The sequence below is a fragment of the Diceros bicornis genome, chromosome 7 (genome assembly GCF_020826845.1).
Source record: "Diceros bicornis minor isolate mBicDic1 chromosome 7, mDicBic1.mat.cur, whole genome shotgun sequence".
NCBI lineage: Eukaryota > Metazoa > Chordata > Mammalia > Perissodactyla > Rhinocerotidae > Diceros > Diceros bicornis.
The window spans coordinates 50582688-50595917 of record NC_080746.1 but is presented as its reverse complement, the minus strand read 5'-3'; the positions used below and the strand labels follow the sequence as shown (position 1 = coordinate 50595917).

Here is a 13230-nt window from a genome sequence, read left to right as displayed (position 1 = left end):
GTTGGACCTTGACATTGAATGTCTTGAAAGTCAAGTTAAAGAGTAAATGTTATCAGGAAGTGGCATAAAATGATTTTTTTTAAACAGGATATTTATTTAGTAAATTAATTCGTATTTAAAAGCCATTGAGGGCTAACGCTGTTCTGTTGATTCTTCAAGCCTCTTTAGCTTAACTGCTCCCCACTGTTCATCTTCCTCTCAACGGTGTCCTTGCTATTTTCTGATGCTGAAATGTACAGAGAAATTTCACAATAATGTGAAGTCATTCAGGGCCAGGCTAACAAGCTACCTCATTCATGAAATAATTCCAAATTCTCACTCATTAAGAGCCCCCTAGTATTCTTTCTATTTCAAGTTTCTGAAATGTTTCATATTTTATATTAGAGTTAGTTTTGTTTATATCTGTCTCTCCTACTAGAATACAAACCCCTTAGGCATAGAAGACATGTCTGATTTTTAACAGCAACAGTGAAAACAATATAAAAATATCACTAAGGACTGTACAACGCTTACTGTGTGATAGGAACATCTCTAAGCACATTACAAGGATTCACTTACTCAGTACTTTGAGATAATGAAAATGTGACAGAGAAGCACAAGGTCATATACTTTGTATTAAACAGAATTATCAACCAGAAATTCTGGATCCAGAGTTCTTGCTGATAAGCATATGCAATACTGTTCCTTTACCAAAACCAAGGATGGTGTTTTGTATATGTTATAATTAAATAATAATAATAATAATAACACTATTAACCCAGAGACTTACTCTTAAAAATATAACCAATTAATTTATTAAATCAATAAATATTTATTAAGGTATGTTATATTCCAAGTACTTTCTCTTTGCTCAGGATTCAGTAGTAAACCAGACTTGCCTTCATAGACCTTACAGCCATGAGAGATTATACTACTACAAAATGTCACTTACAAATAAACTTTTACTCGTTTATAGTAGGTATCAACATCCAAATTACATCTTCAGTCATAATTTTTAATGACAAATGTAAACCTGAAACAGTGCTGACCATTTTAGTGAAGTCATATATTCCTTTGGAGTTTTTATTGATACATGGCATTATTAAGAAAACAAATTTTAGTAAGAGTTGGGAAATTTTAATAAATTACTTTAGACAAATAATTTTCTCGCTTATCAGAGTTTATGTATCAGAAAGAATATCCAAACTAGTTAGAAATTCTTACATTGCAAGAGGTAGTAATTTTAGACCCAGGAGCAAGCCTCTGATATAATAATTCTTGACATTTGAATTCATCATGTTATAACTGTTTGGGAAATAGCTGCTTACCTATAAAAGTTAAATGTACTCTTTCATCCATATGAAGTATTTGAATCACACATGTCAGGCAGTTTCTCATGTTTCCAGTTCAGTACCACAAATAAGCCATTATTTTCCTCCTGATTTAGCATATTGATTTATAAATTCCTTATGAATTCCTTAATGCAGTGTTAAATGAAATATAGAAATACTGATACTAACAATTGTTGTCCTTTTGAGAAATGAGAGATGAAAGAATCAAAACCCAAGGCTGCTTCTTTGGACTCATTAAATGGCTGTTCAGTTTCACCAACATAGCTAGTTAATGACTAGTTCTTCCTAGACTAAATTTCAAGAGGTCCTTTATAGCATTTTTCTGCAATCTCCTATATTATGGTTCCTTCTAATATAACTACCAACCAGACAGTGCCTGGTTAAGGTAACAAATACTTGTGTCAAATATTTTCAATAAAGATGTTTCAACATGTCTCATAGACTTTATTTTAAAAATAACATTAATATTAAAATATGCTAAACAATCAAACATATCATCGGACACCCTAACTTTTCACTTTATAGATAGCATATTTATATAAAAACATAAAAATATAGATAAAAATACAATAACATGTATACAAACATGTCATCTCTCACTTTGCAACTCCTATATTTTCTATTCATTGATTTAATTTCTTTCCTTTCCTCTTTTATCATTCTAATTTTTCTAGATTGTCATGAGCCATTTTAAAAAACTCATAACTCTTTTATTTCAGCATGTTCTCAACTGATACTTAAAATCTATTTTATAATTGCTCAACATTATCATATTTTCCCGTGGTAATATCAGATAGCATTGTCTCACTTGCAAAATGAATACTTAAGAGAGAAATGCTGTGAGAACAAATCACTTTATTATAAAATGGTAACAAGCAAGCAAGGTGGTATAGAACAGGCAATATTCTATTTCAACTCCTGTAATAATATTTCCTCTTGTATTCTCAAAGGAGATGATTAAAAATATATTGCTAAGATGCCTGTCTAAAAGAAAAATATCACAGGTAGACATTAATATAAATTCCAATTTCTAAATCATAATTAAAAATTATATGTAATTGTATTTCCAATGACTCTCCAAAGATATCTTGCATTATTCAATAAAGTAAAAGAGAGATGCAAACACCAACAATTCCTCTTGAATAACCCATCTGATTTACTACACACTTAAGAATAAAATTCTTCCTGTTGATATTGCTTTTCAGCTAAGTTTCATAGATTCATAAGGAGCATAGATCCACAGATCATCTAAATTATTTATTAGGAAAGAAACTAGATTTCCCTTGGTTTATTATAAAACCTGTGACTTTACAATTATGGTTATTTCAACTTGACTGCAATATGAATAACAACAGAAAATACCAACTACCATTAAAATCATTAAATCAGCTCTCAAAAAACACTTAGTTTGAAATTAGCTCCCTAATTAATAAGTTCTAGCAAACTTTAGTATTAAATGTGCATGCTACAATATTGGGAAACCTAACATTTTGTGACAAGAGTTTACTACTTTCATGCATAAAAGAAACTAAATACTTCGTCCCATTCAAATTCTAGAAAAATGAGTCATTCAGTTCCATATTTCTAAGCCAAATATGAGAAGAAAGAATTTCAGAGACGTTCCATATTTTTCATGGAGTGTGAGAAAATTTTAAAAATATGAAATCTAGGGGGCCGGCCCAGTGGCGCAAGCAGTTAAGAGCGCGCGCGCTCCACTGTGGCATCCCCGGGTTGGCCACTTGGGATCCCAGGTGTGCACCAAGGCACTGCTTGTCAAGCCATGCTGTGGCGGCATCCCATATAAAGTGGATGAAGATGGGCACGGATGTTAGCCCAGGGCCAATCTTCCTCAACAAAAAGAGGAGGATTGGCAGATGTTAGCTCAGGCCTGATCTTCCTCACTGTATATATATATATATATATATACATATATATATATATATAAAATCTAACCAAATTACATTGTTTTGTAGAAACCAATAATCCATAATTTCTCTCAAGTTAATTTCCCTATTTTTCCTCTTTTCCTATATTTGTATGGACCTTTTGTTTTCCTTTAAAATATAATTTATGACAACATAAATATCAGATGCACTCCAAATCTTTTAATTCAATTATCTTTTGCCACTTTGCAGATTGAACTGTTCCACCTTTCCTACTGTTCAGTAAGGGATAAATAAAAGATAAAATATTTCCCTAGGTACTTCATCTGCAGGAAGATAATAGAATATTCCACTCCCTGTAAGGGATATTCTAGCTTTGAAGACCAGGGTACCAGAATATCTACTTTAAAAAAATGCAGCAGGGTCCAGCCCGGTGACGCAAACTTTAAGTGTGCACGCTCCACTTCGGCAGCCCGGGGTTCACAGGTTTGGATCCCGGGTGCGCACCGACACACCGGTTGTCAAGCCATGCTGTGTCGGCGTCCCATATAAAGTAGAGGAAGATGGGCACAGATGATAGCCCAGTGCCAATCTTCTTCAGCAAAAAAGAGGATGATTGGCATCGGATGTTAGCTCAAGGCTGATCTTCCTCCCAAAAAAGTAAATAAATAAATAAATGCATCATATTAAGAAATGTGTTGTCACTTACCAGTCAGTTTACATCTTAGCACCGGTATCCAAACACAATTGACACTGAAAGAATAAAGAGAAATAATTAAAATATAAAAGTAAAAATATAAAAACTGAGTATTTCACTTAGAAATCATATTGTTAGAGCTATAAGACAGCTACTATTTAAATACATGTTATTTAGACAAAATTTATTTCGATGAAAATAATGACCATAGATTCTCCATAGATAGGCAAATCTGTACAAACTGATCTTAAAAGTTCATGGCAAAGAAGTTAATTCAGTAAATTCTTTAAAGGCATCAACTAGGGTTAAAATATATTCAGGATAAAAATAGTTCTAGTTAGAATCTATGCCTACTTAATTGTTGTCTAACCAGATGTGATCAAAATAGAGATGGTCATATTTATTGTAGCTTTTTCTCATAACAAGAGGATTGGCAAACTTCTCTAGAGACAGCAAATATTTTAGGCCTTATAGGCATGCAGTCTCTTTCTCAACTACTCAAGTCCATATATGTAAATGAATAGGTATGGCTGGGCTCCAATTAAACTTTATTGATAAAATCAGCTAGCTAGCAAGGATTTTGCCCCAGGCCACAGTTTGATGACTCCTGGCAAAACACATTGAGAGTTCCAACTCAGAAATATCAATGCTAACACATGGCAGACAATGAAATATAGAGAATCACGGGAACTGAATAATTAGAACCCTTAGCTTCAGGATAAGCTATGTGATTTAAAATCATCCTATAAAATCCTATGGGGTTCTCACTGCAGAATGATGATATATGAGACGCAAACAGAGTAATTATTTTTAATATTTATAGTAAATTTTGTATATTTTATATAGCATATTTTTATATAGTAAATTTTGTATAGTATATTTTTAATGTATTGAGCATATAAGGTAGGTATCTAAAAATGTGATAGGAAATCTCATATATTTTTTTTTTGTGAGGAAGATCAGCCCTGAGCTAACATCCATGCCAATCCTCCTCTTTTTACTGAGGAGGACTGGCCCTGAGCTAACATCCATGCCCATCTTCCTCTACTTTATATGGAACGCCGCCACAGCATGGCCTGACAAGTGGTGTGTCAGTGCGCGTCCGGGATCCGAACCTGGGTCACCAGCAGTGGAGCACATGTACTTAACCACTACGCCATGGGGCCGGCCCCTGGAAATCTCATATTTTTAAAAGAATGAAGACCATTATTTGTTTATTTTTATTTATGCTTTAAAAAAATTATGCTAAGTGATAATGAGATTCCTGGGACCTAACTTTTGCTTATAGATCAGGGAGTTCAAATACTAAACGAGGAAAAATAACAGATTAGAGTTAGCCAGAGAGATTCATCAGGCCAGCTTTACAATCCTTTGGAAATGAGTTGAAAAGATGAGTCTAGAAAGTATTGTTCCAGAGAAAGTTCTGATGTCAGTCTGGAAGTCGGCAGCGAGGGGTTCCCTGCAACAGTTTCATTATTTGAGCATTAGTTAACCTGTATGTAATTTTGCTAGAAACAAGGGGACAGACTGAACTGTCAACACACTCAGCTATTCAGAGAAATATTAATTTTACTCTTTTTGGAAATATGGGATCAACTCAAAACTGGGTAACATTATGCAGAAGAGAAACAATTATATTTGTGACAGAAGGGGTTAGTAACAAGAATTCTTACCATTATTTTACAGTTATAACTGTTACTTATTAATTTTTGAATTTTTGAAAATGGTTCTATGTGGTAGGCCTCAAAGTGCATTTCAATATTTAGGGAACACCTACACCCACCCACACACCTACACACCCACTTACACTCCAAGTGGGTATTTTCACTTTGAATGGCTAGCTTGTCCTAGTAACTTTACCTGTATACTCAAAGAATGGCTCCACTTGTCAGAGCAAAGAAGTATTAAGGAAGCATCTTTAACAAACACAAATTATGGATTTCTTATTCTCTTCATTCATATGACTCCCACTTATGGGCTCAATATGTCCCCCTCAAGTTCAAATGTTGGAGTCCTAACCCCCAGTACCTCAGAATGTGACTGTGTTTGGAGATAGGGCCTTTACAGATGTAATAAAGGTTAAATGAGGTCATTAGAGCGGGCCCTAATCCAATATGACTGGTGTTCTTATAAGAAGAAGAAATTCAGAGACAGATGTGAGTGCACATTGAAGAAAGACCATGTGAAGACACAGGGAGTAGACAGCTATCTACAAGCCAAGGAGAGGGGCCTCAGAAGAAATCAACCCAGATAACACCTCAATCTCAGACTTCTTGACCCCAGAACTGTAAGAAAATAAATTTCTGTTGTTTAAGCCAACCAGTCTATGGTACTTTGTTACTGTAACCTTAGCAAACTCTTACATTCCTTCTCTCCCACGCCCACCTATAATACCAATCAAGGAATGGCAGCAGCAAAACAGACTTTCTCTGCTGCCTGAAATCTAGCTAAAAGCCAACTTACCCCCCTGCCTCCACCAGCTACAGTGACTGCTAGCAATTAGAGAAGTAATTGTGTCATGCTCGGCCTGAAGAAAGAATAACTGGCTGCAGGTGGAGGAGGGAAGGAAGAAAGCTCATTGTGAACGGCAGTTCTCCACTGTAAGAGAAGCTGTAAATGGATCCGGAAAATGCAGTCGGAATCCATGTGGTCAGAAGCTATACATTGCCCCTCTTTTAGTACATTCCCATTTCTTGGCTGTACCGCAGAGGCCAGATGTTGGAATTCCAATTAACCATGTAACCGCCAAAAATGAAGGTTGTTTCATGAGACCTTGACAGACTGCTCATCATTTCAGAGAAAATTGAGGCTCTTAAACATTAATTTGCTCAAAGTCACAAAAGTAGTGATTTGTAGATCCTGCATTCATTAGAAAACCACATTAGTCTTTTTTCCAAAGTTTATGCACTATGGAAACCCTGTCTCAGTGGGCAATTCATTCATTGGTTCAACAAATGTTGATTGAGTGCCTGCTATGTTCCAGACACACCTTGTTATTTAGGATACAACAATGAACAACACAGATTAAGAGCCTGCCTCCTTGAGTTTATATTCTAACAATGGGTGAAGGACAATAAACAATAATCATAATAGGTAATTACATTACATAATATAAGATTTAAAGTGTTAGGCAGAAAAGACCAAGTACAGTAGGATAAAGGGATTGGGGGTTGCAGGGTAGAAGTTGACATGGAGCAGGGGAGGAGGAAGTTCGTGGCTTTAAATTGGGTGTTGAAGGTAGGCTCATTGACATTTGAGCCAACAATTGGGAGATGAAGGAGGTAAATAGATGGTTATTTCTGTAAAGATTGATCCAGGAAGAGAATTCTAGTACAAAGGCTGGGACTTAAGCTTTAGGGCTGGAACCTGCCTGACTTTTTTGAGAAATAGCAAGGTGACCATTGTGACTGGAATAGAGTGAATGAAGGGGAAAGGGGTAGGAGATAGACCCAACTCAGGAGAGACGAGGGGAGGATATTTGATTAGACAGGCCCTTGCAGGCCATTGAAAAGAGACTGGATTTTACTCCAAGTACAGTAGGGAACCATTGCAGGGTTTTGACCAAAAATTAATCCTTATTAAAAGGATCACTGTGGCTGCTCTGTTGAGCATGGATCTGGGTTTTAGGCAAGGTGTAAGCAGGGAGATGAGTTAGGAAGTTACTGCTGTTACTCTAGTGAAAGATGGTGTGACTTGGACCATGGTAATAGCGATGGAAATGGTGAGAAGCAACTGATTATTGATGAATTTGGAAAATATTAGAGATTTGAGGATATCCTGACATACTAGATATAGATTCTGAAAGAAAGAGTAGAGAGAAATCTGTTTTTTTATATGTAAGCTCTTTCCTTTAAGCCTTCTCTTTTATATAATAGATGTTGTGTGGCATGATAGGGCGTGAGCTTTGAAGAAAGGCTAATCTGGAGTTGATTTCTGGCCCTACTATGTACCAGGCATACCCTCCTTAGAGAAAATAGTGTTGTGGTTAAGAGCTGAGGTCTGAAGTCTTGTGATCCTTCATGTGAATGCTGGCTCTTTCACTTACTGAGTAACTTTGAGCAATTTACTTTGACTTTCTAATCCTCAGTATTCTCGTTATGTAATTGGAATAATGAACATAATTACCAGGGAGGGATAGAGAAAGAGATACAGGAGGGAGAAAGAGAGAATGTGTTACATCTGTTAAGGCATATTGAACATATCAGCCAAGCACACAGTAGGTGTGGTAGATTGAAACAATGGCTCCAATTCGTCCTCCCTACCTGTAGCCTTGCCCTTTTCTGTGTAACTTGGCAGTTGATTCTTCTAAAGAGGAAGAGTGTATTTTCTCACTCCTTGTGTTTGGGTTGAGCCTGGTGACTTACTTTGGCCCATAGAATAAGGTAGAAGTGACAGTGTGATGATTCCAAGCCTAGTTCTTAAGAAGCCTTGGGTATTTCTGCTTTTCGTTTTCACCTCCATCCCAGCCCTGGATTGACCAGAGGAAGAGAGCTGCGTGTGGCAGAGCCACTTCCGCTGACGCTGTGACCTGCAGCATGAAGCAGAGCAGCCCCTGCTACCTCACCATGAAACAGAGATGCCCAGTGAGCCCAGAGGAACCCCAACCAACCCAAAGACACGTGGGTAAGAATCAGCAGTTGGCGTTTTTGTCATTGAGTTTGGGAATGCTTTGTTGTACAGCAATAGCTCATTGATTCAGTAGGCAGTAAATAATCCTATGTCTATTTCCTTAGGATTCTGATGAAAACAAAACAAAAACCAAACACTTCCCAACTCCCCTCCACCCCCCAAACAAACCCTATCTGTCGATTGAATCACCTCCTTTTGCTTTATAGCTTTTAATAGTTTAATGCTGAGAGCAGATAGGGAGTTAAGACACAGGTCAAATTCTTCAACACAGAATACCAAATTTTACATTAAGCCATCCCAAGAGTCACTTAACTCCTCCCTCTTTATGTTACAGAGGACCTTGGAGACTTTGGTAAGTGCTAGAAACCTTCAGATGGGATCACAAGCCAGAGTCAGTGAGTTTGAGAAATATCCTTGACTATATCAGAGATGTGTCTCTTATTCATCGTAAATACAATGGGGAAATGAGCTGCTTTAAGCCAGTTCTTTCTAAATGAAATATGCCTTTAAAAAAAAAAGATAAAACATTTTGTTGTGTGGAGGGGTATATTGTTGTCACTGAGGTTATTACTATATTTTAACTAATTTTTAAATGTAGTGTGTGTGTCTGTCTTCATGTGTGAATTCTGTATTTACAAATTTGTGTACTAGTTAAAATATATTTGTAACCCCACAATCAATATTTGTGACACTTCCACAGTCATTTGTAGACATGCACAGAGTGGTGAAAATTTTGAGTCACCAAAGGTACATATTTCCAGCTGAGGTAAAGCAAGGCGATGCTGTGTCTTCTTGTTTCAGCTCATACTGGAAACGTGTGTCCTTTTCAAGGTCTATTTAGTATCATGTTTTTCTAATTTTTGTGCTTTTTATTGGTAACTTCACTGTTTAAAATGTCCCCCAAGTATAGCACTAAAGTTTTGTCAAGTGTTCTAAGTACAAAAAGGCTGTGATGTCACTTCTGGAGAAAATATACGTGTTATTGTGAGGAAGATTAGCCCTGAGCTAACATCTGATGCCAATCCTCTTCTCTTATTTTTTGCTGAGGAAGATTGGCCCTGTGCTACCATCTGTGTCCATCTTCCTCTATTTTGTATGGGATGCTGCCACAGGATGGCTTGGCAAGCGTTGCATTGGTCCACGCCTGGGATCCAAACCTGCAAACCCCAGGCTGCCGAAGCAGAGTGCATGAACTTAATCACTGCACCACTGGACCAGCCCCAAAAATACATGGTAGGTAAGGTTTGGTCAGCATTGAGTTATAGTGCTGTTGACTGTGAGTTCGATGTTAACAAATCAACAATATATAATAAATGTCTTCACACATAAAACAAGGTTACGTAAGTTGACAAAAATGTTGTGACCAGAAGTTCATAGGAACCTAACCCTATATTTCTCCTGGGAGAAGTGGTTTAGTATTTGCTAGCATAGTGGTCATGGTAACTTTACAGAATATAACTACTGCAACTAATGAGAATTGACTGTGTGTGTGTGTACATGCGTATTTGTGTCTATACATACATCTATATATTTCTCTATATATATCAGATGTCTCTCTTAGAATAGCGTTTTAACTATACCTCCTAATACTTCCAATCACCAAACTATTCTTTACAGAAAGAAGACACCACTTTCCCTAAGGCAAGCCTAGCGTCTTTCGTTAAATGATGATGATGATGGAGATTGTTCCTAACTGTACTAGTCGTTTAGGTCGTCATTTTATATCTCTTCGGTTATAACATTTAAATGAATGAGATTGCTACCATGAGATGCAGTGGGAGAAAAAATGCTGAATGAATAGCTGCCCCAAACTTATTCATAAAGCACCATTTTAAAAAGAATATTTCTAAGTCAGTAACACATCTCATTAAGATGAGGATTATGGAAAGATTTAATAAGTATCAACAGCAGCGGTTTATCCCTAAAACAACCATTTTCTCACTGAATTCCCCCTTTCCTTTTTGAACTCACAGTATCTTCTCTATACCTCATTATTGTACTTAACCTCCATTGCAATGGTCATTTTATCTTTCTCTTGTCTTTGATCTTTCCTCAACCCCTAGCCCAGTGTCTGCCACATAAGTTCTTGAACCACGTAGTAAACTATGATTATGAAATATTTAACTGTTACCACACTACACTGGGGTTTCATACGCATTTTAAATGCATGTATACGTGTGCGCATCATTTGTAATATTTAAAATGTAATATTTATCTCCGTATAAACTACCCTAAACCAAATATTTTATCTCACACACCCAAGGAATTTCTTTTTAAAATTTCCAGCCTCCACCTCAGTCTAAGCCAACACCAGTTGTTGGAGGAGGTCATTGAGAGGACGTAGCTGCTGGTTGACCTGCGAGCTGGACTCCGGCAATCAGAGGCTCCCTCACCCCACCCCGGTCCTTGGAATATACCTTCAGCCCACCAGTCCCATAGCCGGAACCATTTCGAGGAAGCAGTCTTGAGAGAGTAAGGTGTTGTTGAGACCATCTGGACTGTATATGTAGCTGAACCCCGTTAAGTCTTCTATGTAAACCTTTAAGATTCTAGCGGGCAGGTATGGAGACTACTTGTCTTGCGGCTGTCCAAGACAAGCCTCACACAGAAGTTCCCTTGCTTATTAAAATTGCCATCTACCAATCTGGAGTGGTCTGCCTCTTTCTTCCATCTCGCCTTGCCCTCCATGTGCAGTGGCTAGTTTGCAAACCAAGGCAAGAGCATGATCTTTGGTTAAATAGGGGTTTACATTCTGGCTCTACCACTTAATGATGGAACATCCAAAAAGCTACAAAACTGCTCCAACCTTCAGCTTCTTTATGTGTAAAATGGGTGGTAGAAAAAGATCACGCATGCGGTTGTGGATTGTGCTAGATCTTATATGTGAAAATACCTGGGCAAATGGTATTCACTTTAGACACATTAGTTAGCTCTCCTTCAAGATATTACTTATGTGCATATCTTCAAATAGTTTAATGATAAATTTGCTTCTCATAGAGATTATCATTGTTGTTTTAATTTTCAGAAATGTAGGAATCTGGATGCAGCTGGAGGGCTGTGAATTATCAAAATGTCTCTGCTATAGGCAATAATTTTAATGTTAATTAGCTCCATCTGGAAAGAAAAGCAGGTGTTGAAATTGATCACTTAAGTACAGACAGCAAAGGCTGTTTACTAAACTCTCCCGAAATTAATTTGGCTGAGCTTCTGGTTAAATTGCTTTCGAGTCACTTTTCTATAAATGCCTTATACAAAGTGCTGAAATTGGAAAAAGAAGTAGACCAAGCAGGTTTTAATGAAATGTAACAAATTGGACTGAAAGGTCATCTAAAAATAAAAAAAAAAATACATTTTAAAAATGAAAAAATTCAACAGTTTTGCTTCAATAGCAGGTGGATTTTGAGCAAAAAAAAAAAAAAAAAGAAGGCATTTCTCACATGTTGTTCACAAATCACCTGAATCAAATCAAAGTGGGTGCACTAGAAAGGGAGAGTCCTGGGCTCTCTGCCAGACCCACTGAGTCACATGTGCCGGCCAGGACTAATAAGCAACATTTAACAACTACTCAGGTGATTTTTATTCGCACTAAAATTTAAGAATCATTGTCCTAAGGATGGAGAAACACCAAATCACATGATAGTGACACAAGGTCTTGGAAAGGTGACAAATTAGGATACTGGTTGTCTGAGAAGGTAAAAAATAACACAGAAGCTTGGAGAATATCATTAAGAATCTGAACACCAAAACCAAAGCTATACTTACCATTTAAGAAAATACTGATATAATGGTAGCGTTCATTTAGTTTCTTGCCTTCTGTCATTACCTAACTCCTCAATAGAAAGCCCAAATTCCTTGAACTTCTTTCCAAGGCCTTCCATAATTTGATTTCTCTGTCCATTCCACTCCAAACTGGCAGCATCAGCATAACCCAGAATTGCAGAATCAGAAATTCTGGGGATGGGGCCCAGCAATCTGAGTTTTAGCAAGGCCTCCAGGTGATTCTGATGTACATGAAAGTTTGAAAACTATGCATCCTTCATGGTTCATCATGATTCATCAGACTTTAGTCCATTGCTATGAACAAGGCATTAGAGATGTCACTGTAATGTACAAAAATAATGGGATCTATTGTTTCCCTGTCAGAAAAGAGTTTGCTAGAGCTAATGTCTCCAACCATTAAAGAACCAATATTTATATTTACTACATAGCAGTTACTCTTCTGAGTGCTTTACATTTATTACACAATTAATCTTCACTGCAACCTAAGGATATAGGTCTGATTATCACCATTTTACACAATGATACTGAGGCACAGAGAGGTTAAGCAACAGTGCTAAAGCCACATAACAGCTGAGGGATAGAATCAGAAGTTGAAATCAGATAATGTTTCTCTAGAGCTCATGTTCTGCATCACTCTACAAAATGCTTTCAGGAAATGTTAGCCATTCTCAAACACCACCTGAAGAATTCTTAGCCTTGATCAAGATAAAGACAATGTTCAAACTTGGAAATGGAGTAGGATTGACTAGCCCCAAATATTTCCAAGATCATAAGTGAAGATATTTTGACACTAAGGTAACTTTGTTCTCAATAATCCCCTTTTTTCCCCATCTCACCTCAAAGCCTGCTTACCCTTAGGTTTCTATATAACATCACTTTATTAGAAAGGCCTTTCAGCTATGTGAACTTG

The 13230-nt window shown here is 36.9% G+C and overlaps 1 long non-coding RNA gene across 1 annotated transcript in view; it reads right to left on the bottom strand.

Moving 5' to 3' along the window:
* Positions 1-13230, bottom strand: part of LOC131408592 (uncharacterized) — a 420158-nt gene that overhangs the window by 309303 nt on the left and 97625 nt on the right. The window contains exon 3 of the long non-coding RNA XR_009220791.1: positions 3924-3967. This is a non-coding gene — a long non-coding RNA (uncharacterized LOC131408592). The remainder of the gene's footprint in view (positions 1-3923; positions 3968-13230) is intronic.